Source organism: Haliotis cracherodii, unplaced genomic scaffold (genome assembly GCF_022045235.1).
Source record: "Haliotis cracherodii isolate W230 unplaced genomic scaffold, xgHalCrac1.p SCAF_18, whole genome shotgun sequence".
In the NCBI taxonomy this organism is placed as follows: Eukaryota; Metazoa; Mollusca; class Gastropoda; order Lepetellida; family Haliotidae; genus Haliotis; species Haliotis cracherodii.
Genome location: NW_027266273.1, coordinates 6,683,182 through 6,708,215, shown reverse-complemented (window position 1 = coordinate 6,708,215; position 25,034 = coordinate 6,683,182).

Here is a 25,034-nt window from a genome sequence, read left to right as displayed (position 1 = left end):
TAACGTGGATATACAACAGGCAACTTCCATGGGTTGACTTAATATGGTAATAATCGTCATTTGTAATTGAGTGAGTGCATTTTGGGAAAGCTCACTCAATCACTCACTCACCCACTCACTTTTCAGACGTATGGGTTTTCACATAATTTTGCAAGGATTCTGTCCACGGGATTCGTTTGTTTGTATATGAAACAGCGATTGTTTGAGAGGATGAAATGAAAATATGATCCAGGTGTTTTCCGATAACCCGGGAATTGACTGCTTCCTGGTAGCCATTACCGACCGATGCTTTAGCTGGGGGCAGTGCGCACGTGGACAGGGTAACACTTAACACGCCTATGCTCTCTTTCTCGGCCTTATAATACGTGACGTATTCTAAACGGAGCATCGAGAGTATGTGGCTAGGGGTGCCTTCAGGACTTTGGTGAGTGGTTTATCTAAAATATAGAACGCATGTGGCGATATATATAGTCATGCACTCTCTATAATACATGTACAAAGAATTTTAATATTATTTCCGTGTCGCGATTCATCTTTTTTAGTGTTCAAAGTACAAACATCATGGATGTATACGGTTTCAGATGTATATTTTAACATTAAACAACAAGAAATAAAGTGATTCGTGAAACTTTCAGTCATGTGATATATATGAGCTCAATATCGAGCCACAACCCATAAACTGTAAATGTAGTTTGACAATACGATTACATTTCCGGGTCGCTTTTATTTGAATTCAGTTGTTGTCATGGCCTGACGTGTCACCACTGCCGTATATAGCAGTCACGTCGGTAACAAACCGCACCCATGGACTGATCTGTTTTTCCTTTCCCACATGTACAGTGAGTGAGTGTGTATGGTTTTACGCCACTTTTAGCAATATTCCAGCAATATCAAGTCAGGGGACACCAGAACTGGGCTTCACACATTGTACCCATGTCGGGAATCGAACCGGGGTCTTCGGCGTGACGAGCGAATGCTTTAACCACTAGGCTACCCGACCGCCCCTCCGACATCTACAGAGTTCAACTGATCACGAACGTATACGAATCACTGACACTGTCAGTCAGGTGCTGATTTTGTGCCGGCCTTCACAAGAGTACACGGGTGGATTCGCCCTGATTATGTTTCTAGGTTTGTCAGCGCCATACCTGTGCTCGTGAATTCACCGAATTCGTAAACGTCTGAGACCTGCATCACTTCGAGCTTTCCTCACGCATTAAGCTGACACGCGGTGATATAACTGGAATACTGTTCAAAGCGGCGTTAAACCCAACTCACTCACTCACTCTGATCAACAAGGAGAGACTAACTGGACATCTGTTCACCATCATAATACTCATGTGGCTTTGGTAATATATGGACAGAACAGGACATGGTGTATACCAGACCCTTTCATTGATGGTTTTACTCAAGCGGCGTTAAACCAAACTCACTCACTTTCGTTCAGTATATACATGAACATTTGTATAGACCCTATCTGTTTCCAAAGGATTTACCTTACATGCAGTTTTGACAACGAATGAGTCAAATCCTTCTCTGTCGTTTTATTCTAGAAATAGCCAAATGAATAGCTGAAGCCGAGAAACTCTACGTTAGTGTCCAGCTGTTTTGTTGTTTATCTCGCGTGGCTCTAATCTACATTCACTTTACCACCACTTACCGACGACCCAGACGCCCTTTCATGTGATGATCGAGTGCCATTACCCTACAGAAGAGCACAGTGTGGCTGTAATGGAGAAACTGTTTCGTTGTTTCTTCTGTGCTCAGTAAACATTGCTATGGTCTTAATTATGCTGAGGCCTACTTTGTAGCGTAATTTAGACGCTCTTCGCCTCTCTTTTCTTATATCTTTAATGCAAATAACGCCTCCTAATGTTGCATTACGTCACAATTACGTCATGACAATAGAATGACGTCATGTGATACAATAATGTTGCCATGGTGTCAACGCGTTAGGAAGAAGGTCAAAATAATTAAGATCCCAATTGTAGGTCAAATGGGAATTTTAGAAGAACCCCCCCCCCCCCCCCCCCCCCCCCCCCTCCCCCCCTGAAAATGAAATGGTTGCTCCCTAACTCCTGCACTCGACCCCGGACGGAGCACTAGAAGCGAGTAACTGGCGCAAGGATGTTTGTACAATGTGGAGGAACACAAGGTCACAACGCCTAGACTCCGCCATTGTTTAAATGCCACTCACGCCGCGTTTGCCCTCCCCACCCAGACGCTCATGTTAGGAGGACTTCAAACAGACTAAACTCATCGAAACCAGGACGCGATGCCTTGCAAACTGTCCAAGAATAGTTTCTAAGCTGTATACTACAACGGCGTGTCATTATTTGTCTAAGCTATTCCATTTGACTTCATTTCGAAGGTTTTATTCTCTCAACATTTCGTCTCTTGCTGTCAAGCAAGGGACGACTGTGCATCACTTTCTCCTGAATAAGGGCATGAGTTTACAACTCACGAGCCCCTATGATGGATAGCTGGGCTTGGCTACGGCGTCTCGCCATGTGAAATCCGCCTGCTTTAATATGGGCGTGTCATGACTCAGAGGACTGTGTCAGATGCCAGTATTTACTTACAAATATCGAGGACTTCTTATGCGTGGGAGAAAAACAGCTGACCCCGATGCTGGTTAGGCTGCTGGTGCGTGATTGTACGCGCATGGTTGTGATTGTTATTGACATAGTTGACTCAGTCAGGCAGTCATGTGGAGAATCCCATGTGAATCTGCTCACACAGATATCTGGATATACAACTCAAAGAGTCGTAAACCGCCGGGCAAAAGAAAGTATACACATGTGTGATGGTGGCTACAAATGAAACAAACATGAAAGGGATATTCGATGGGGATGTAATGAGTGGAGTGAAGCGGGAATTGTCGTGATCAGTTAGAGCTGGTTCACAGGTGCGAGACATTTAGCCTAGTAAAATTTGATAACTTTTGTAAGTGTATAGTTTCATTTACCTGGCAGTTTAGTATGTTCAAAATCAGTTATCCTGCAATAGTTACCAGTATCTTCTTCCTAACTTCAAAAATATGAATATTTATCAAAGTAACTACATGTTAAAAGGATATCAGAAAGACACCACCAAGGACAATAAATAGATCTTAATTTTGCAACCCCATTTTCAAAAAAGCTGTATCCGCCCATGTAAAGGAAGTCAAATTAACCAACTGTCACACTTACACAATATATACCGCCCGACCAGCTGTCGGCGAGGTCCTCTGATACCATTGATTGGTTGCCGCTTACGCAAAATAATTCCGGGCAAGGCCTAAAGCCGTTCCTTACAGCTAAACTCCGACTTACCTAGCGTGTGACAAACTGTTTTCTCGTAGTGTGATAACTGTTTTCTTCAACAAGAGTGAGTGAGTGTGGTTTAACGCCGCTTTTAACAATATATGAGTTACATCACGGCGTGTCAGCTTAATGTGGGAGGAAAGCCCGAAGTGATGCATGTCTCAGACGTTTACCAATTCGGTGAACCCCACGAGCACGGGTATGGTGCTGACAAACCTAGAAACATAATTGGAGCGGACCGGGATTCGAACCAACAATCATAGGTTTCTGGCGTGCCCAAGGGGCGCAACTCTGCACAACGAATCGCAGCGCCTTAGACGACTGGGCAGCCCGCGCCCCCTCTTTAACGAGACACTGATGTCATGTTTGATGTATGTGCTAAAGTGTCCAAATTCATCAACACATTACAAATTTGTTGACATTCATACCGAAAGAAACACGAATCGTCACCCTGACACTCTGGCATCCCTATAAATACACATTCGTCCAGATATAGACTTGGTACACATGGGTTCATCAAAGTGATAAACCTGTCCGATCTGTGTCACTTTCGACTGCGTCTACTTCCCTCCACATCAAGCGGACACCCTTTGATATCACTGAAATACTGTCCAAAGTGGCGGTTAAATAACTCACTTACTCACTCATGTCTGCTCATTGGCATGGTTCAGTGAGAAGTATAGTGAGTGAGTGAGTGAGTGAGTGAGTGAGTATGGCTTTAAGCCGCTTAAGCAATGTTCCAGCAATATCACGTCGGGGAACGCCAGAAAAGGGCTTCACACATTGTACCCACTGAACACGGGACAGCGTAGTGACGAGCGAACGCTTTAACTACTAGGCTATCCCACCGCCCAAAAGAAGTATATCCGTGGTAGAAGAGGTCTTCAGCAACCCAAGCTTGCCGTAAGAGGCGACTATGCTTGTCGTAAGAGACGACAAACGGGATCGGGTGGTCAGGCCAGCTGACTTGGTTGATGGATGTCATCGATCCCAATTGCGTGGATCGATCCTCATGATATCAATCACTGGATTGTCTGGTCCAGACTGGATCATTTACAGACCGCAGTCATTTAGCTGGAATATTGCTGAGTGCGGCGTTAAACAACAAACCAACCAACCAACAAAAAAGCACACCAAAGGTGAGTTCAGACAGTCTATTGCTCATCGACTCATCATACCTTTAATAATGATTTCTGAACAGTCTCCTCACGTGTTGATAAGAACGGGTCCTTATCACATATCTCCCTTCATGCCCACGGTTCTATACAGAATTTAACAGTACTGTTATCCTGATTTCCCTCAGAGCGATGTCAAAATCATTTCCTCATTTCCAAATAAAATAGGCCCTTGTCATATCTCACCTTCCCCCCCACCCCGATTTGAACAAACTAGCTATAGTCAGTATTTATTCATAGTTTGTAAGTTTATAACAGTTTACAGCCATGCGTAAACACAAATGAGTGTTTGTTATTTTTTATCTTTTATTATCAATATTCTTTTGTCAGTTATCATAAAGTCAAACCTATAGAGTTTCCCTGTCCCTGTATATATATATATATATATATATATATATATATATATATATATATATATATATATATATATATATATATATATATATATATATATCTGAACGTCCTTGACTTCAATGTTTATTGTTAATGTCTATACTTTCCTTGCTGGCGTGAACAAAGCATGCGATAACATTGTAATATCATATTTCACTGTGCCCATGTCATATGCCGGTGTAGCAGGGGTAATAGCTTCCAATCAATCAGATTTATGATCTAAAGCTAAGGCATTTTGTCCGTGTAATCATTAACTATTAGTGTGATAACAATGGAAATAGTTCTGTTTCTACACAAGGACAATTAGGTTTGGACAACATGAATCGTGGTTGCTAGGAGGGCTGATATACACGAGGTTTGTTACCACCGATTGTTGGTATATGTGCATGTTTCATGATTTGGGATAAGTGAATAATAATTATTATATATGATTTCAAATACTTACATTGTATATGGCTTTCTAACACAGATGACATAAGTTAGCTAATGGGACGTCTATTTAATGTGGGTGCGGTCACATTAAAGGTTTCATGGAATCAGCTGGTAGTTGTATCTACTATTATTGGTCGCCTCGGTGGTCTAGTGGGAGAGGGTCTGGTCGGAGAGTTGAAAGTCGGTGGTTCGATCCCCTAGCCACGTTATATCAAAAGACGTTAAATATGCTATTTGTTGTTGCCCTGCCTGGCGCTCGACACGAAGGGGATAAAAGCAGGACTGGTCAGTATACTGAGTTGGGTATTCATGTTAAACTGCGGCATCGAAATTCACTGGTCTAAAACCTACAAGTGTAACAATCTCGAACGCGAGTGAACATTGATGTATTGGAAACAGGTAAGAAAGTGTCCAAGCGTTTCATGAATAGGAACCAGAAGAATAATATACTATCAATATTAGGTAATTCCATTTTCGTATAGATATGTGTAACCAAATAGGAAAATGTTGATCGTTATAAAAACTAGAAATGGAGTCTTCAATGTGATGTTAAAAATGTCGATACTTCTCGCATTATATTTCCTAATATTGACCCGATTTTCATTACGAGTAAATTAGATATTGGATATGTTGCAGTTTGTTCAATAAATATGAAACTCTTTTGAAATAACCACTACACAACACCGTCACAGTTTGTGCAACCTAAATACGTTAAAAGTAAATAAGGAAAACGTTTTTCATTGTCAAAATTTCGGTTTTAGATAAACAGTTTTTGGTTACAAATACGATTTACAGAAACATGTTTCACTGATAACGTGATCGCATGCCATTAACAGTTTGTCCACATGCAATCAATGGCTGCGTCTGTATGATGTCAAAAGAAAATAGGTCAACAACAACAACCAAGTCAGATATTAAATAAAAGCAAAATTTGTTCCATAATGATAAGTAATCTCTGCTAAAAGCAGAGTCTGGTGAACGATTCCGACTACTGTAAATCTGCAAAGTGCTGCGACATAAAAGTGTTGCGACTACAAAATAAGTATGGTCGTTATCGATTATCCAGAGTAATATTTCTTCATTGAGTGAGTGAGTGAGTGAGTTTGATTTTACGCCGCTTTTAGCAATATTCCAGCAATATCACGGCTGGGGACACCAGAAATGGGCTTTACACATTGTACCCATGTCGGGAATCGAACCCGGGTCTTCTGCGTGACGAGCGAACGCTTTAACCAGTAGGCTACCCGACCGCCCCCTTCATTGTATGAAGGTAAGTACCCTGGACTAGGGCGGGGACGGGTAACTCGGGTATTCGGGTCGGATGGGTACTGAGAAGGACCCGGGTACCCACAGAACTACCCGGGCCCGTGGTTGGTCATGTGATATATTGTTAAATGACAAAAATGATCTTGAACTATATGGTTACACTACAAGTCACTAATATTCGCATTTCTTTCTGACTATGCACCTAGACTTTTATATCTTTGAATAAAGATAAAACGTCAGTCAACTTCAGTGTATACATGACCAGATCGGTTTATACGTGTATCTAAATACATTTTGTCCAGGGCTACAGTCAAACTATTCCCAATCGGACATTTCGAACCCATCTCTTGAAACCTACAGCGGGTACCCGGGTAAGGTCGGGAAATAGGTGGATGGGTACCCGGGTAGTAAATTTGGACTCGACTCAGCCCTACCCTGGACCCAGCAGTAACGTTATAATCTTCATTTCTCGTATCACTAACTTGTCGCAGGAATACTCAAGCATGTCATTAAAGTGGAGGCATTCCGTGGATAGATGTGTTTAGATGTTTTGACTCCTGGAAGTAACTATGGTTTCGTATGGTTCGGAAATATGGGAAGATAAGTATTGCAAAAAACATTGAAAGCGCACAAGTAAAAACACGGAAGTTGGGCTCTTTGGGGAGTTACCAGAAGTACGAGGGATGAATGATAAGTTTTGAACCTCACATTGCGTGAAAACGATTTTTGTTGTTATGGACATTACATGGTCTCATAGAGGTATATATACAAACACTTGAGTCATTTGAACAAATTGTTTATCTCTGAAAAATCAGTAAAATAAGCAGGGGTCTGTGACCTTTGCAAAATGAACAATCTTGAGGAACGAGTAGTGACACCAATAAGCACCCATGAAGATATGAGTACAGCACTAGCGAAGGATGCTCCTTCATTTGCCACTGTAAAGAGTGAGTGAGTGAGTGAGTATGGTTTTACGCCGCTTTTAGCAATATTCCAGGAATATCAAGGCAGAAATGGGCTTCACACATTGTACCCATGTCGGGAATCGAACCCGGGCCTTCGGCGTGACGAGCTAACGCTCTAACCGCTAGGCTAACCGACCGCCCCCACTGTAAAGACGTGGGCAGAAGAGTTAAAGCGTGGCAGGGACAGCCATGAAGACGACGCCGGTCCTGGAAAACCTGCCATGTCAGCAACACCAGAAAATATCCATGCAGAGAATCCACGATATGGTAAGGACCGACCAGGGAATGATGGAGTGACATATTGCTAGTTCAGCAGGCATTTCCCAGAAGGGAATATATCCATTATCAAAGAGAAATTGGCAATTAAGACTGTATAGGCTAATTGGATTTCAAAGATTCAGACATTTGAATAAATCATAATCTAGCTCCAGACAGGTCCTTGCAACGATTTGTGACTTTGGACGAAACCTGTGTTCATCAATTCCAAAACAAAAATCAAAACAGTAGAAGCATTTGACATCACCACCACCAAAGAGGGCAACGACTGGAAAGGTTAGCCACCGCCTTCTGCGATGCCGAATGCGACATCATGGTGGACTGTCTTCCAAAAGACCAGGACATAGATGGAGCATATAATGCTCCATATTTAGGCAATTACGGGATGACATTAATACTAAGATACTGAGGGAACCAGAATGTGCGCCAGTGTATAAATTAGTCATTGATATGACTATAATCCAGGCGTGTGGAGTACCCCTTCCGTGCCAACTTATTCTCCTGATCTGGTTCCGCCAGACTTCTATCTGTTCCCAAACAGGAAGTAAGCTCCTGTCGACTTCGACTCGAACGATGACGTCATGGCCGCAGTGGAGAACGTTTTAGACAATCAAGAGAAGGACTTCTACGAAACTGGGATAAAATCCCCCCAACATCGATGACAAAGGTGTATGTATGTGGAAGAGGATTATGTTGAATTCCTAATAAATCAAGTTAATGTATTTAGGTCAAGTCTTTCGAGGTGGGAATCAGAAAATACCAATCACCCCTCGAACCACAAATAGTATGGCTCTGGGTTACAGTAGAAAGGTTCTACTCCAGTATGTATATGTCATAGTCCTAAAATCACCATAATTAACCCATAATTATAGTGGTCATATTTCAATAATATGTTTTGTATTTTTCGCAATATTTTAGCTAAACCTAAATATATTTCTGTAGATAATGTTAGTCAATTGCCATGCACGTAACTGACCGTCACAAACCAGTGACTCCGGATTATCTAACTCAACCAGGTGGCCAGGCTAGGGATATGCCTCAGGCTGTAACATGCTGTGTATGGCCGGACACATCGTCATTTTAGTATCAGATAGGTGGAATATAAAGGATATTACGCGGTCAGTGCGCTCCGTAATTGTCGAATAATTGTAATTAATACGCCACGTAGCAGATTTAGATCATAGTTTCAATATTAGGTAACGCATTCTACGGAAGGCCTGAGTTCCTATATATACGGAGTCCAGTGGCAGATACTTCACTCTGCCACGAATAAAGACTTAAAGGGACTCAGCGGCCTTCTCTCTGTTTTAAGGTGACAGCCGAGTAATCAGCTCTACCAAGTTAATTCCCCCACTATCTTGGTCATTGTGACGTAGCAAACGGGACCACGCCCACGCAAGGCAAAACGGTCCCAAAGACAAGCTACGTCATATACATGACTATGGCAGTAAAGAACTGGTGTAAAATCGTTAACTTGAGTCTTTATAGTTTACCTATTCTGTGTTATAGTATGTCGTTGTCATTAGATGGGAGTGGGCGAGTAAATTGGGTTACAGGATAAAGATTATACTATTCGATTTGGATTTGTTTTGGTGGCACAGGATGAAGAGTACATAGAGAGTTTCAGATCAAAGATAAATTGGTAATGTTCATCAAGAATGTGTTAGTGTCGTTTGATATTCACCGAAGACTAAGTATTATATGAAATTGACGTCACAACTTCTTGTTGAGTTTTATTTAACCCCAAATATTCCTGTTCACTTTACATCAGCTGCTTCACTATTTAGATGCAGCAACCAAATGCAGATGAAACCTGATATATACTTACATAGAATATGCTCAGAGAAAATCTCCATTTTATCTGCATAAAGGTAGCTATCATGCTGAAGAAGAGTTAACTGGTTTGTGATATCCATTGCTTTCACATTTCTTTAGTCTTTGGTTAGTAGTTTAAGATGGTCTCTATTGATGTCTGTGTACATTATTACAATTTGAAAAGAGCGTAGTTTTTACGATCTATAATTCCAGTAATCATTTTTAGTGTCAACCGTGAACAACCTTGAATTTGTACAAACTAAATGACATATACTTCTTTACAAAAGTATTAACATTCGTGACAGATTTAAGTTATTTTTATTGTCGGTTGTGAAAATAAATCTTCTGGAAAATGTGTAGGTTTGGAAGATTTAAAATGCAAGCATGAAACGCTACAGTCTCGATTATCTACCGAAACAGAAAATTATATGAATGGATCAATGAAAATCAGTGATGACACAAGGTGTTCGCAAAAAAGGTAAGCATGTCCTGCTCTACCGTTATACTCGCCACTCACAAGTAACGGGCGAACAGCCATTAACGAACTTCACAGATGAAACTCGCCTGATTTTCGGACTTTCACTCACACATCAGTGACCATTTATAGATATTTGTTTACACGGTGCTATTCATATATATAAATCTGGAAACCACTCAACTAGTGAATGTAAAATATTCGTAATAGCTGCATAAACTGCTGCCCTTTGGCATCGCACCTGACCTGTATGACACATTTCGCCACCTAGGTCAGCCACATCTGTCACGCCAATCATTGTGTGTAGGTTCTCTAACCCCACCGTGATCCGTTCGATGAGGATAACCTGGTCAGGGATGGTGTCACGGTTCAAGGGCTGGTCGGACACACTAGCTGCAGGGGGTATAGTCGAATACTGGAGAAGGGTCAAGAAGTATAACTGCTATTATCCACGAAAGGTTCATGTTTTCACGAATGCAGCAACATTGCTGTACCGGAATACTTGTAAAATGAATGAGTGAGTGGATTGGTGAGTGAGTGAGTTGGGTTTAACGCCGCTTTTAACAATATTCCAGCTATATCGCGGCGTGTCAGCTTAATGTTGGAGGAAAGCCCGAAGTGATACAGGTCTCATCAAAGCTAATGTCAGACGTTTACCACTTAGGTGAAACCCACGAGCACGGGTATGGTGCTGACAAACCTAAAAACATATTCGGGGCTAACCGGGACTCGAACCCACAATCATAGGTTTCTGGCGTGCCCAAGGGACGCAACTCTGCACAGCGACTCGCGGCGGCTTAGACGACTGGGCCACCCGTGCCCCCGAGTGAGCGAGTGAGATAGACAAGTCAAAATGGAATATCTATGAAATCAGCATCAGGTGAAAGGATTATAGAATGTACCTTTGTATGTTTAGTCTTAACAGAACTTTATGCTCACAGAGAATGAAGACGCTAAAAGTTGGATTTAATATTAGTCTAAATTGTATTAGTTTGAGTGCTTTCTATGGCTGGGACAAGTCCAAATTTACTACCCTGGTACCAGACCCCCTATTACCCGACCCTACCCGGGTACCCACTGCAATTCTCAAGAGTTGGGAACAAAATGTCTGATTGGTAATTGTTTTACCGCAGCCCTGGCTAAAACCATTTAGATACATATATCAAACAATCAGATCATGCGTTCACCGAAGTTGACTGAAGCTTTATCTTTACTCAAACATATACAAGTCAAAAGGAATGTGCCCATCGTCAGATAGAAATGCGAACATTAGCGACTTGTAGTGTAACCACTAAGCTATAGTGAGTTTTTGCCATGAAACAATATATCACGTGACTAACCACGGGTCCGGGTAGTCCTAGAGAATAAACTATCCGGTGTTTGTGCTGTCACTGCAATCAGTACTTCACTTATTAAGACGTATACATGGTCATAAAATTCAGGTTATAGAGTTTACACACCCACGCGCAATTTGCTCACATAAAATTAAATAATATTTCACATTTTCTCGGCATGTGTTCTACCTGGTATGTGTTCTTCTCAGAAACAGCTTTACATTGTGATGTCATCGCTAGCGTGTTATTATGAGACATATCATGACATTGCGCAGCTGTATTTCAATGCCGCCTACGTGTGAACACCTATCCCCTGTCTTTGGCTTACGTAGTACACGCTGTATGGGGCATGTCACAACACGCGGTGACATTAGATATAGTTACATCTCTATCTTTAAAGGTTCGGGGCAATTTGTCAAAGCGAAAGCAGATATCATCTGAAGTTTACGAAGAGAACCATATGTAAAATTCTGGACTTCCTCATTGATACCATGTATGTGAAACTTGGGAATATGACATGTAACAAAAAGGTCGACGTCTCCATGGGCTTCAGTTGGGCTTCCCTTCTTTATGATCTGTTTCGTTGTGCTATTTCTGTTCGGATTGGAAAGAAAGGATTTACGTTTAACTTAAGCTTCAGGTATTTCGATGATCTGATATCGTCCAATAACGGTCATGTATTCAATTCCTGTCCAATGATTTACCCATCTGATATTGAAACAGAAGCGACTAGTGAAACCGCTTCATCTGTTTCATATTTTTTGTATCTATGCATGAAGATTCAGAGTGACAAAATACTCTCCACAAGACTTATAGCAAGAGGGGTGTACGTACTTCAGCCTACAATAGTCAACTTTCCTTGATGTCGAGCGATATTCCATCATCTCCAACCCTTGGTGTCTACTCTGGAGGTCCGGTCGAGCTTACTCTTTCCAAAAACATTCTTACGACTCTTGCTAAAAATCTGTTTGATCAGGGTTACAACATGCAAGGCCTTAGTCATGCTTTAAAAAGTTTTAAGGTAGACATGTGGAGGATATTTCCATATTTAACGCATCGATGACAAAATATGTAGCGCATTAGTGGCAATAGGCCGAACACATGGCGCAGAATTGGCACACAACAGTTTAGAAAAACTATTGTGTGTTCATCCCCCCTGTGTCGAACACGAAGATAAAGATACATATTCAGTCTAACATGCACCTATGTTGTGCATGTGTAAACAGCCCGATGTAATTTACTATTTTGACTTTGTACATTATATTCCCGTGTTTCAGGTGAATAATTCACTTGCCTTTGCATGTGTTTGTGACGGGTGCCATCGGTGGGACAGGAAAGGCTCGCCTCTATAAATGTGCAATAATCTTGAAAATGACGTTAAACCCAAGTTCTCCTCGAGATAACGTAATTGCTATCTTAGAAGATAGAAGATATCGAACGCAAACAAACATGTGTTTATGAGCCTCTAAGTCCGGTACCCAAGTACGTTAGGTGAGACTGTAAGCTGTAGTGTCCCTACTTGTCCGATGTGTTAGACATCATGGCTGAAATTTATGGGCGCGGAGATTTACCACGTTTCACTATACCCACACCCTTCCAAAAAACAGCCATCCTCAGTTGTGTAACATGTGGGTGTGTATTTCTTTCCTACAACGCACAAGATTGAGATATGCATGAAAGTTAAACAGTCATAACAAAATGCATCAACAGCAAGATTTACGCTCTTCAATCTCTCTCCCTAAGATTACCGAACTAAAAAATATATCTTAAGCCTATATTATACGCAATCATATGTCTCATACACAAAATGTGAATACGATAGATTTATGACCTTCTGGTCATCTTGAAAAAAAACCGTTTTGCATAACCATACTGAAGCGACAAATGTGCCTATCCCTCATTTATTTGATATATATCACAATAGATTAACTTCATATACTCATGTTGACCAACATGATTTAATATACTATAATTGTAAAAACATGTCCTTTCTGTACCCAAGAAAAAAAGCGATAACAAATTACACACACACATTGACGAATGGTCGAGTTATTCACAAGTTTTGCACAGCACATAAACGGAATTAATAGTTGGATGGACTCCTTTCCGCGAGAGACTATATACTGATAGCGATTGGTATGTAGTCTCTGGTTCCGTCTATTACGCTTTGGTGAAAAATCAGGAGCATAAAAAGTAACATCACGGCGTGTCAGTTTAAATTGTTAGAGGGGTTCTTGGTTCCAACAAATTGACTGTCCTTGCAAATCATATTAAAGACGATGTAATAGTAGTTAAGAATTGACTTCAATAATACTTGCGTTTATGGAAATTTAAAGGTAAATGCTGGCGTGCATACCATGAAAGGTGCGCACACGGTTTTTTTAAGTTTTATACGTCCATAAACACAAGATATATTAAAGTCAAGTCTTATCAACAAATACGCCAACAATAATAACTTCCCAGAGTGCTTATTTAATAATTTACACAAGCAACTGTAAACAACAATACGACATCAGCGATATAGTCCAGCGCAGTGATGCGACACTGTACGTCAAGAGGGTAGACTACCATCTAGTCTCTGAAATAAACATATCATACAGAAAAAAAACAGTTGTTAAATCTTAATAAAAAAAAATCATAAAAAGGCGCCCAGAGACTCTCTTCATACTGCAGTAACGTAGACATTATAGACTTGCATGGGCTGTATTTGATATATTTGTATCAGTGAGTGAGTATAGTTTTACGCCGCTTTTAGCAATATTCCAGCAATATCACAGCGGGGGACACCAGAAATGGGCTTCACACATTGTACCCATGTCGGGAATCGAACCCAGATCTTCGGCGTGACGAGCGAACGCTTTAACCACTGGGCTACCCGGTCGCCCCTATATTTGTATCAGGGTCTGTAAGACAAGTCAAGAGGGATGACTTCAACTTTCCAATACTCAAGTTCTGACAACCAGGTTGGTTGTAAAATGAAGAGAAACGAGTCTTCCCGGTTCCAAACAGGTATCCCTCAAGTTCCAACAAACCGGTTTATAGTTTCACGTGGATTTGTCGGACGGTTGTCAAGGCCGGGCCGACGATCGAAAGCCTGTGATTTCTTACTGACACCCCTTTAAGGCCGAGCTAATAAATAACCTACCAGATAACCAAGACTCGTATTAGTATAGTAGTATATGGGTCAACAAAGGTTTAACTCAGTTCTCTTGGGAGCATGTTGTGAAAGGAGAAGCGGAACATGCGAAACAAACGAAAATGTTATCATCCTGCCATACTCGACATTCCAACACCATTGTTCAGATACGCTGAGGTCAGGTGGGAGACCGGCCATTACATCTATTTTGTTCAGGTCCTCATGTCACGATTTCCACTGTCACATGTTCCTTCGCAGCAAGCGTCAATTAAGAAAAACACGAAAATCCTGTACAATGACGACGATACATTAAGTTCAATGGTGTACACGTGACATCCGTGAATGACAATAGGCATCTGTCCCACCTAGCGCTAAAATACTTATTGTAATTACAATACGCTCAGTGATTGTAACAGCTGCCTTTAATTCCGCCGTGTGTGACTGAGTAGGGTTTCACGCCAATAACGACATTTGTGAACAGGATTTAGGTTACGTCACGGCGTGTCAGATTAACGCGGAAGGGAACCTTGTGATGCAGGTCGAACTTACATAGGTACAATTTCGTACATCGGTAAAACCCATCCACATATGCTGGAAGACAAAGGGTCAGAGTGGGATTCGAACACATGACCATGAGATCTTCCAGAAAGCTTAGACATGCAATTCTTCACTGGGAAGGAATTGGCGGGCAACTTACAGATGTAATTATTTTTATAATTTACAAGCTTCTCTGAAACAAACCTTGTCAATGCCTTGTAGTAATCTACTGGTTTTCTGGTCCGGTTTCTCGTGGAGCGAGCCAGGGATTAGAAATAAATAACTGGTGCCAAATTGAAAAATGATATTCACAGTTGCCATTATTCCAGCATTTATACTCGCTGACTTAGATGAAGCATGCCATCGTTCCCAATTGCGTGGGCCGATGCTCATGATATCAATCACTGGATTGTCTTGTCCAGACTCGATTATTTACCGTTTGCCGTAATATAGCTGGAATATTGCTGAGTGCGGCGTAAAACAACAAACCAAACCAAATCCAGCATTTATATAATAAACACATGGTTTTTCAATTATGTCTTACAGAACAATGCTCTATATTTGGGGATTGGTTTGGGTTATGTACGTACATTTTGTTTGATGGCTTGGGATGTTCATACAGCAAGGATGGGATACTATACAAATTACATCACTGCATTGATCTTGCTCAAGACAAATAAAGGAGAATCATAGACATGTCGGTGCCTACATGGAACAAGAACTGCTTGATATTTAGATTGCAAACCGGCCCTCACCCCACGCTCTCTACGATGCAGATACTCTTGCACATATGGTATTGACCTTTGCTCATATCGGCGCGTGTTGAATATATCGGCAATAATATTCATTAGACACAGATCAAGGCAAAAAACATTGATGTCATGCCAGCATAAAGTGTAAAACGTCTTTTCTTAAATACGCATTGATTGTTTTACCTTTCTTGAATGAAATACACGTGATCACAAACGGTCAATTTGTACATATCACATGACCCATGGTCCGGTGTAGAATAGGTCTTCAGCAACCCATTCTTGCCGTAAAAGGCGACTATGCTTATCGTAAGAGGCGACAAACGGATCGGATGGTCAGGCGCGCCGACGTGGTTGAAGCATGTCATCGATCCAAATTGCGTGGATCGATGCTCATGACATCAATCACTGGACTGTCTGGTCCAAACTCGATTATTTACAGACCGACGCCATATAGCTGGAATATTGCTGAGTGTGGCGTAAAATAACGAACCAACCAACATGTCACATAAACTTTGGATACTAATCGTTATCAAATGAGGGTGTGTCCCCTTATTCTAGAGTGAGTGAGTGAGTGAGTGAGTGAGGTTTTACGCCGCTTTTAGCAATATTCCAGCAATATCACGGCGGGGGACACCAGAAATGGGCTTCACACATTGTACCCATGTCGGGAATCGAACCCGGGTCTTCGGCGTGACAAGCGAACGCTTTAACCACTAGGCTACCCGACCGCCCCCCTTATTCTAGAACTATTGTATTTGTTCAGACATACTCTATGCGAGAATGTTACACATTCCATGGGTCGATACACAGATAGCATATGGGACTACAGTATGTGGCATGCCAGTGTCTATACTCTGGCTATTTGCTTATCCCTCCACAAACAGAGACTTTGGTCTGTGGTGAACGGAGAACAGGTCAAGCAATATATACTGTGTAGATTTGGCCGACATACTTTTGTCATCTTCATTAATGTGCCACAACTTGAGCCCCTCTAGGAATTAAACATTAATACAAACTTCAAATCGCCGATCACGTCAATCTGTTTGACGTAGGGAATTAGTGCATTTAGTTTCTGCTGACGTTGACAATTTGTGAAGAATATTCTTGTGTACGTGTGTGTGTGTATTTGTGTGTGTGGGTGGGGTGGGGTGGGGTGTGTGTGTGTGTGGGTGTGTGTGTGTGTGTGGGGGGGGGGGGGGGGGGGGGTTTGAAGTCCCCTTAATCCGGGCCTTGTCAAGCAACGTCTTCCACGCCATGCTCGGATTAACAAATCATGATTTAGAGTAAAATCAATTAAAGTTGCATCGGGTTCAAGGAGGTCGTCCAAGGGGGTTTCGGATTAACAGGTCCCGAATTAAAGAGGTTTCACTGTATATCACTGTGAAAGTAGCCAACATTTCCCCAGTAACAGACGATAAATGTAAAAACTACAACATATATGGAGAGCCGACCTGATCCCGTTAATGGGCAATAAAATGAAAACTACCACATTTATGGATGGCCAATCTGGCCACAGTAAAAGGCAATAAAAGTGTAAAGTATCACATTTATGCAATTGCTGTATGTTTTGAATAACTCTACAATAGATGGTATGTAAACTGTGTTTGCCAGTAGTCTCAGACACAAGAGCAGATATTTAATGGAACAACCACCCTATTGTCCTAATCTGCGTCTTTCCTTATCCCCTTCTCAGCTCTGTCAGCTCATACCCATCCCATTCTCAGCTCCGTCAGCATATACTCATCCCCTTCCCAGCTCTGTCAGCGTATACCCATCCCATTCTCAGCTCTACCAGCCTACACCCATCCTATTCTCAGCTCTGTCAGCATATATTCATCCCATTCTCAGCTCCATCACCTTATACTCATCCTCTTCTAAGCTTTATCAGCCTATACCCATCCCATTCTCAGCTCTATTACCCTATACTCATCCTCTTCTCAGCTCTATCAGCCTATACCCATCATTTTCTCAGTTATATCACCCTTAACCATTAATTTTCAGCTCTATCACAACATACTCGATCGTCCCTTCTCAGTTCTATCAGCCTATGATCATCCCATTATTAGCTCTATAAGCCTAGACCCATCCCATTCCCAGCTCTGTCAGCGTATACTCATCCCATTCTCAGCTCTGTTAGCAGATACTCATCCCATTCTCATCTCCGTCAACAAATACTCATCCCATTCTCAGCTCTGTCAGCATATACTCATTCCAATCTCAGCTCTATCAGCATATACTCATCCCCTTCTCTGCTCTGTCAACATATACTCATCCCATTCTCAGCTCTGTCAGCCTACACCCATCCCATTTTCAGCTCTGTCAGCATATACTCATCCCATTCTCAGCTCTGTCAGCATATACGCATCCCATTCTCAGCTCTGTCAACATATACTCACCCCATTCTCAGCTCTGTCAGCATATACTCATCCCATTCTCAGCTCTGTCAACATATACTCATCCCATTCTCAGCTCTGTCAGCATATACTCATCCCATTCTCAGCTCTGTCAACATATACTCATCCCATTCTCAGCTCTGTCAGCCTACACCCATCCCATTTTCAGCTCTGTCAGCATATACTCATCACATTCTCAGCTCTGTCAGCATATACTCATCCCATTCTCAGCTCTGTCAACATATACTCATCCCATTCTCAGCTCTGTCAGCATATACTCATCCCATTCTCAGCTCTGTCAGCATATACTCATCCCATTCTCAGCTCTGTCAACATATACTCATCCCATTCTCAGCTCTGTTAGCATATACTCATCCCATTCTCAGCTCTGTCAACATATACCCATCCCATTCTCAGCTCTGTCAGCATATACTCATCCCATTCTCAGCTCTGTTAGCATATACTCATCCCATTCTCAGCTCTGTCAGCATATACTCATCCCATTCTCAGCTCTGTCAGCATATACCCGTCCCATTCTCAGCTCTGTCAGCATATACTCATCCCATTCTCAGCTCTGTCAACATATACTCATCCCATTCTCAGCTCTGTCAACATATACTCATCACATTCTCAGCTCTGTCAGCCTACACCCATCCCATTTTCAGCTGTCAGCATGTACTCATCCCACTCTCAGCTCTGTCAACATATACTCATCCCACTCTCAGCTTTAACAGCCTATTCACAGCCAATTCACAGCTCTGTCATCTTATACTTATCCCACGCTCAGCTCTGTCAGCGTATACCTATTCCTATTCTCAGCTCTGTTAGCCTACACCCATCCTATTCTCAGCTCTGTCGGCATATACTCATCCAATTCACAGCTTTTGGGGAATTGAGGGATGTTTAATACTCGAACGTTCCGATATAGAATTATTTTTTTAACCGCATACATAACATAATTTCAGGGGCTATATATGTCAGTCTAGTTTGCCAGGTAGTTCAGAATACACCACACAATGAGGTAAAGGTTCTTTCATCCATGATGCAATGGACAGGCTTGTCAGAGGAATTCAGACACAAATATATGTGTGTGTGTCTGTTTCCACACAAACCTTGACCCAGATACTATAGTTTACTCCATCAAGCGCATTGGGCGAGTCTTGATTTATCGCCCTGACATTAACGTACGCCTGTGGAGCATGATGTAAATTGATGCTTGGTACGATAACATGCTGACTCATAATTAAGTGAGTAGTAATTGTTCCAGTATCGAGGGCATGAGGGCAATGTTTAGTGTTCGCTATATGTGTCCATGATCATGACCAGCGACACATTGCCGAGATACTTTGCTTTGATCATCTTTGAACACAAACCGAAGAACAGGAGGGACTGCTAAGAGTGTCAAAGCAGCCGGTTTACTAAAATAGCATAAATACAGCTGATATTAATTATGTCAAATGAACGAAATCTGGTATAATATCAACATCATAGCAATGCTGATACGAACATGATTAATGGATACATTTTGTAAATAGAGAAACTCATTTAGAATATGCTTCACAACCAATTCGTTACAAATGAGAAAGTGCAATTCTCGTATAATAAATTACTAGATTTGCAATAAAGCCACAGGGTCTGTACTTCCTTTGTAATTTTGGTAATGGCTTCATATTATCAGGAACAGCAATGTTCAGCTATTGACTGAACACTTAATGTGTGGAAAAGTAACAGTGAAGCAAGCGTTGGAGCTACACAGGCGACAGAACTGCCCGGCAGTGATGAAAGTTGCCGATGTGTTTCAGAGGCCTCTCAGGTGTATCATCATTGCAGACCATTAACACATGTTGACTGTTCGTATTGATTTTAGAGTGTTCAATTGCTAAGTATAGTTATCATACATTTGAGTCTGCGTATTCACTACATTTGCTTTCAGTTAAACTGCTCTTCAGTTCCACTGTAAATATGACCCTGTATTAATATTTTCAAATGTGTTTTAGCTATTGTTTTAGAGTTTTAGTGAATCAATTTGGATCTCAGCAACAAATGGTTTAGAATGTCTAATGTACATCGTGTTCCTAGCTACATTGTCATTCTTTATTGGGTGGTGGTCGGGTAGCCTTATGATTAAAGCGTTCGCTCGTCACGCAGAAGGCCCGGGTTCGATTCCTGACATGGGTACAATGTGTGAAGCCCATTTCTGGTGTCCCCCGCCGTGATATTGCTGGAATATTGCTAAAAGCGGCGTAAAACCATACCCACTCACTCACTATTGTCTAGTGTATCATATTCTTTTCAGTTATGTATTCAATAAAAGCGACAAAACCCTTTCCATAATCATAATAAATATCTGCTAGAACATTCCATTGTATGATTCCGACCGTATCTTTGGCATGAATATGTTTACATACAAAAAGTGAGTGAGTGAGTGAGTTTGGTTTTACACCCCTATAAGCAATATCCCAGCAATATCACGGCGGGGGACACCAGAAATGGGCTTCACACATTGTACCCATGTCGGGAATCGAACCCGGGTCTTCAGCGTGACGGGCGAACGCTTTAACCATATGGCTACCCGACCGCCCCTACATACAAATAGTGAATCAGAGTATACCAGGTGTTCGCGAAAAGGGGATCACGAATACATGCAAAGGCAAGTCAAATGTTCACCTGTAAAGACAAAGGAACATAATAAAATCATGGTGGAAATTTGTTTTCAGGACATCCAGCATGTACAACGAAAATAAAAGCGTAAATAAATTTAAAAAATAAAATTAAAATTTAAAAATGGTAATGTATTACTTTTACAGGAATCTGATTTACATCTCAGATCACAACAATATAACGTTAAGACAAAAGAACACGTAACAAGGACAATGTATAGACAACTCATTTAAGGTACATACACTAGACATCAACTATGAAGGACATTCAAATTAATAAGATACATAAAGTACATATAATAGATGCTTAGATGTAAGATCAGGGCGTCAACACAAAACAATTAAGAGTTATATTTTGAAAATGTGTGGTGTGTGTGTGTGTGCGTGCGCGTGTATGTGTTTCAAGGGGGAGTTCCTTCAGTTCACCGTCCTATTACCAACAAATTAATATTCGAGGAGGTAAGGGGATGATAATCATTTTAGCGGCAGGATATTTCTTCGGTCACTTTTTATAAACAAACACTATAGCTCTGAAAGTAGGAACTAAAAATTATTTTTTCACAACCCATGTTTTTAGGACATCAGCATGTCCACCTACGAAAGCCTTTTAGGGCCATTTGGTTTGTTTTTTGTTTTTTTGTTTGTTTTGGGTTTGGTTTTTTGGTGTGCTTTTTTGGGGTTTTTTTTGTTTTTTTTGTTTATTTTTTTTTTTTTGGGGGGGGGGGTGTCTTGAAACTTATTAACTTGAAATTTCAAGATCATTATCTTGATTTTTCAACTTAGTATGTATTTTGAAATTTCAAATTAGTATCTTCAAATTTCAACACAACATCTTGAAATTTCAAGTTACTATCTTGACATTTCAAGAAAAAATATCTTTTTTGGAAAATGGCCATGATATACAGCGACATGTTCACTTTAAATCTCGCACCACACCGTGCAGGTTGTGCTAATGTTAGTCCGAGTCCTTGTACAACGAGAGGATATAACTCAACTCATGTCACTGACAGAATCCGTGTTAGGGCCATATATCTCAGCCCCAGTACACGCGGCCTCGGCTGATATTTGTTTGTGCGTGGACATTATGTTGCCAAGCAATACGTGGCGTTGTTTAGGAAAAATACTATTTCCAAAAATAACGCATCGATCCGCTTTGTGAAGTGCTTCTGAATATTAGAGACTACAGTTTATTTCGATACAGCTATGGGCATCCACGGGGACGATGGACATGATAATAATGATTATACGTACCACCTGTGCGCGTGGTATCTGCAACAGATAATTGTCAGCGTCATATTGATCATCGAGGCTGTGACATTGACATGGCTTCCCGCAGATGAATGGTCTGTTAACACGTAGGATGCTTCAACATTGCAGGTTCATCGAACACTAAAATGTATCAATTGCTAAATAAGTTGATACTGATTGATAAAAGAGTTATCATAACCATTTGATAAAATCATAAAGACAATGATGGGCTATATCACACGGTATATTATTATTATCATTATTATTATTATTATTATTATTATTATTATCATCATCATCATTATTTTTATTTTATTTTTTTTTTTTTATTATAGTTTTAGACAATCTCTGCTTTTTGTAAGTGTGTAATGGAAATTATAATGTTTTTCTGCATAGTAGATTGTGTGGATGCACGAATGGACAAATCATGCACGTGCAAATCGAGCATTTTGTTCTTATGTCATCTTGGACGTCCCACGTTTTATTTGTTTTAAACATATTTTATTGTCAAGTATGATCACCGGGATTGGGCAAAAGTTATCCAACTGTGTTGGCCCTTTCCCTAATGAATATAGATAGATAGATAGATAGATAGATAGATAGATAGATAGATAGATGGGAGGAAAGGCCGAAGTGATGTAGGTCTCAGACGTTTACCACTTCGTTGAAACCCACGAGCCGGGGTATGGTGCTGACAACCTAGAAACATAATCGGGGAGTACTGGGATTCGAACCTACAATCATAGGTTCCTTGCGTGCCCAAGGGACGCACTCTGCACAGCGAATCGCGGCGCCTTAGACGACTAGGCCACCCGTGCCCCTGATAGATAGATAGATAGATAGATAGATAGATAGATAGATAGATAGATAGATAGATGTATATAAGCATACATGAAATGCCTATATGAACACATTTTACTTGTATATACACATAAATAAGGAAATACATAATCACAAACACACATGTAAGCCTACATTTATCATTACACATACATATATACATGTACATATATGCAAGCATACACACACTACGTCGTAAGAACACTTTGTACAAGTGCGCAAGGAAATATGACCTCACACCAGTCGGAAATCATCCGCCCTTCCCAAAGCCCTTGAGGGACATGTGGACACGTGAGTTTGACGCCGCTTTTGAACAGTTTTTCAGAACTCGCGACATGAAGACGAAGCTCGCAGACATCCTTTGGTCACGATCGCGGGTGTTGTTCTGACCGATCGAGTGCCATTTTCGGGGTGAATCTTGGTTTGGAACCTGCAACCAGCGAATTCTGGCATGGAAAGTATCACAGAGCGGTTTAAAGTCACGAGCAAACCAATGGATTTACAATGAATTTCCAAAAATATATCCAAAATAATTCAATAAATAATTTCTATTTGCGCAATCGATAATTGTCAGTTATCCGTAAATAAACACGTGGCATCAGTTTTCATATGAAGGCAATACCACTCTCACGCCCAGTCGGCCGTGCTATGCCTGTATGCGTCAAAGGTCAAAAGGCTGTGCAGGTCACATACAACAATGATGCCGACAGCTGACATGGGCTTAAATTGATATACAGTTTAACCTCGTTAATAAGAAACTCATTAATCTGTCTTCCGGGCGATTACCGGGAAACGTCAACATAAAAAGAGATATTACGCTGCACCATGACTTATTAATCTGGCAATGTGTTAATGCGGACTTATCTACAAGAAACGCCAATGTGACGATCCAGGGTAGAATAGGCCTCCAGCAACCCATTCTTGCCGTAAAAGGCAACTATGCTTGTCGTAAGAAGCGACTAACGGGATCGGGTGGTCAGATTCGCTGACTTGGTTGATGCATGACATCGTATCCAAGTTGCGTTGATCGATGCTCATGATATCAATCACTGGATTGTCTGGTCCAGATCGCCGTCATATAGCTGGAATATTGCTGAGTGCGGCGTTAAACAATAAATAACCTAACATCGGGATCGGGCGGTCGGGCACGCTGACTTGGTTGACGCAGGTCACCGTATCCCATGTGCGTAGATCGATGTTCATAATGTCAATCATTGGTCTAGACTCGACTTTCTACAGACCGCCTTCATATAGGTGGACTATTGCTGAGTGAAACAACAAACAAACAAACACAGTGAACGCTGACGTCCAGACTAACGTGATTTGACTATAAAAGTCGGACTGCATTAGGCAGCAAAGTTTATAAAGCAAGGGCGTTAAATAATCAACCATATGTTTAGCAATACTGATAGGTGGTGAGGTGAGGTGAAATAGATTTTAAGGTCCTGTTCAAGCTATTGTACTTATACATGTATAGCGACGTACTAGTCCGGACTAATGCCGAGTTTATAGTGCTAGTCCACTGAGATATCATGCGGTAGTTTAACATGAATACCACACTCAGACACAGTATACTGATCTCGATTAGGCCAGTCCTTGTTTTAGCCCCTTAAGGCCGAGCGCAAGGCAGGTTAACAACAAGTGCCATCTTTTAACGTCATTGGTATGACGCGACCGCGGATCGAACTCCCAGCCTTCAGTTCTCCGGGTAGACGCTCTACCACAGGACGACGGAGGCGGTCTACTCTCTACTGAGAGTACTGAATACATTTTAGTCATTAGAAATATTCCCATTGTACTCATATATGCCTTCCGGAAGTTCCTGAAACAACTTTATTGGTGTCATTTAATAAACCTGGATTATATAATTATATTTCGTCTGAATGGAAGCGTTGGTCAAAGAAAAATCTTTTCGATATTTGCAATAAAATATTTTTCATCTATTTAACAAACCATTAACATTCACCAATGCTCAAACTAACTGCTACTTAACTAAGCACGGCTTGGAGCTTGATCTACGACTTCAGCACCG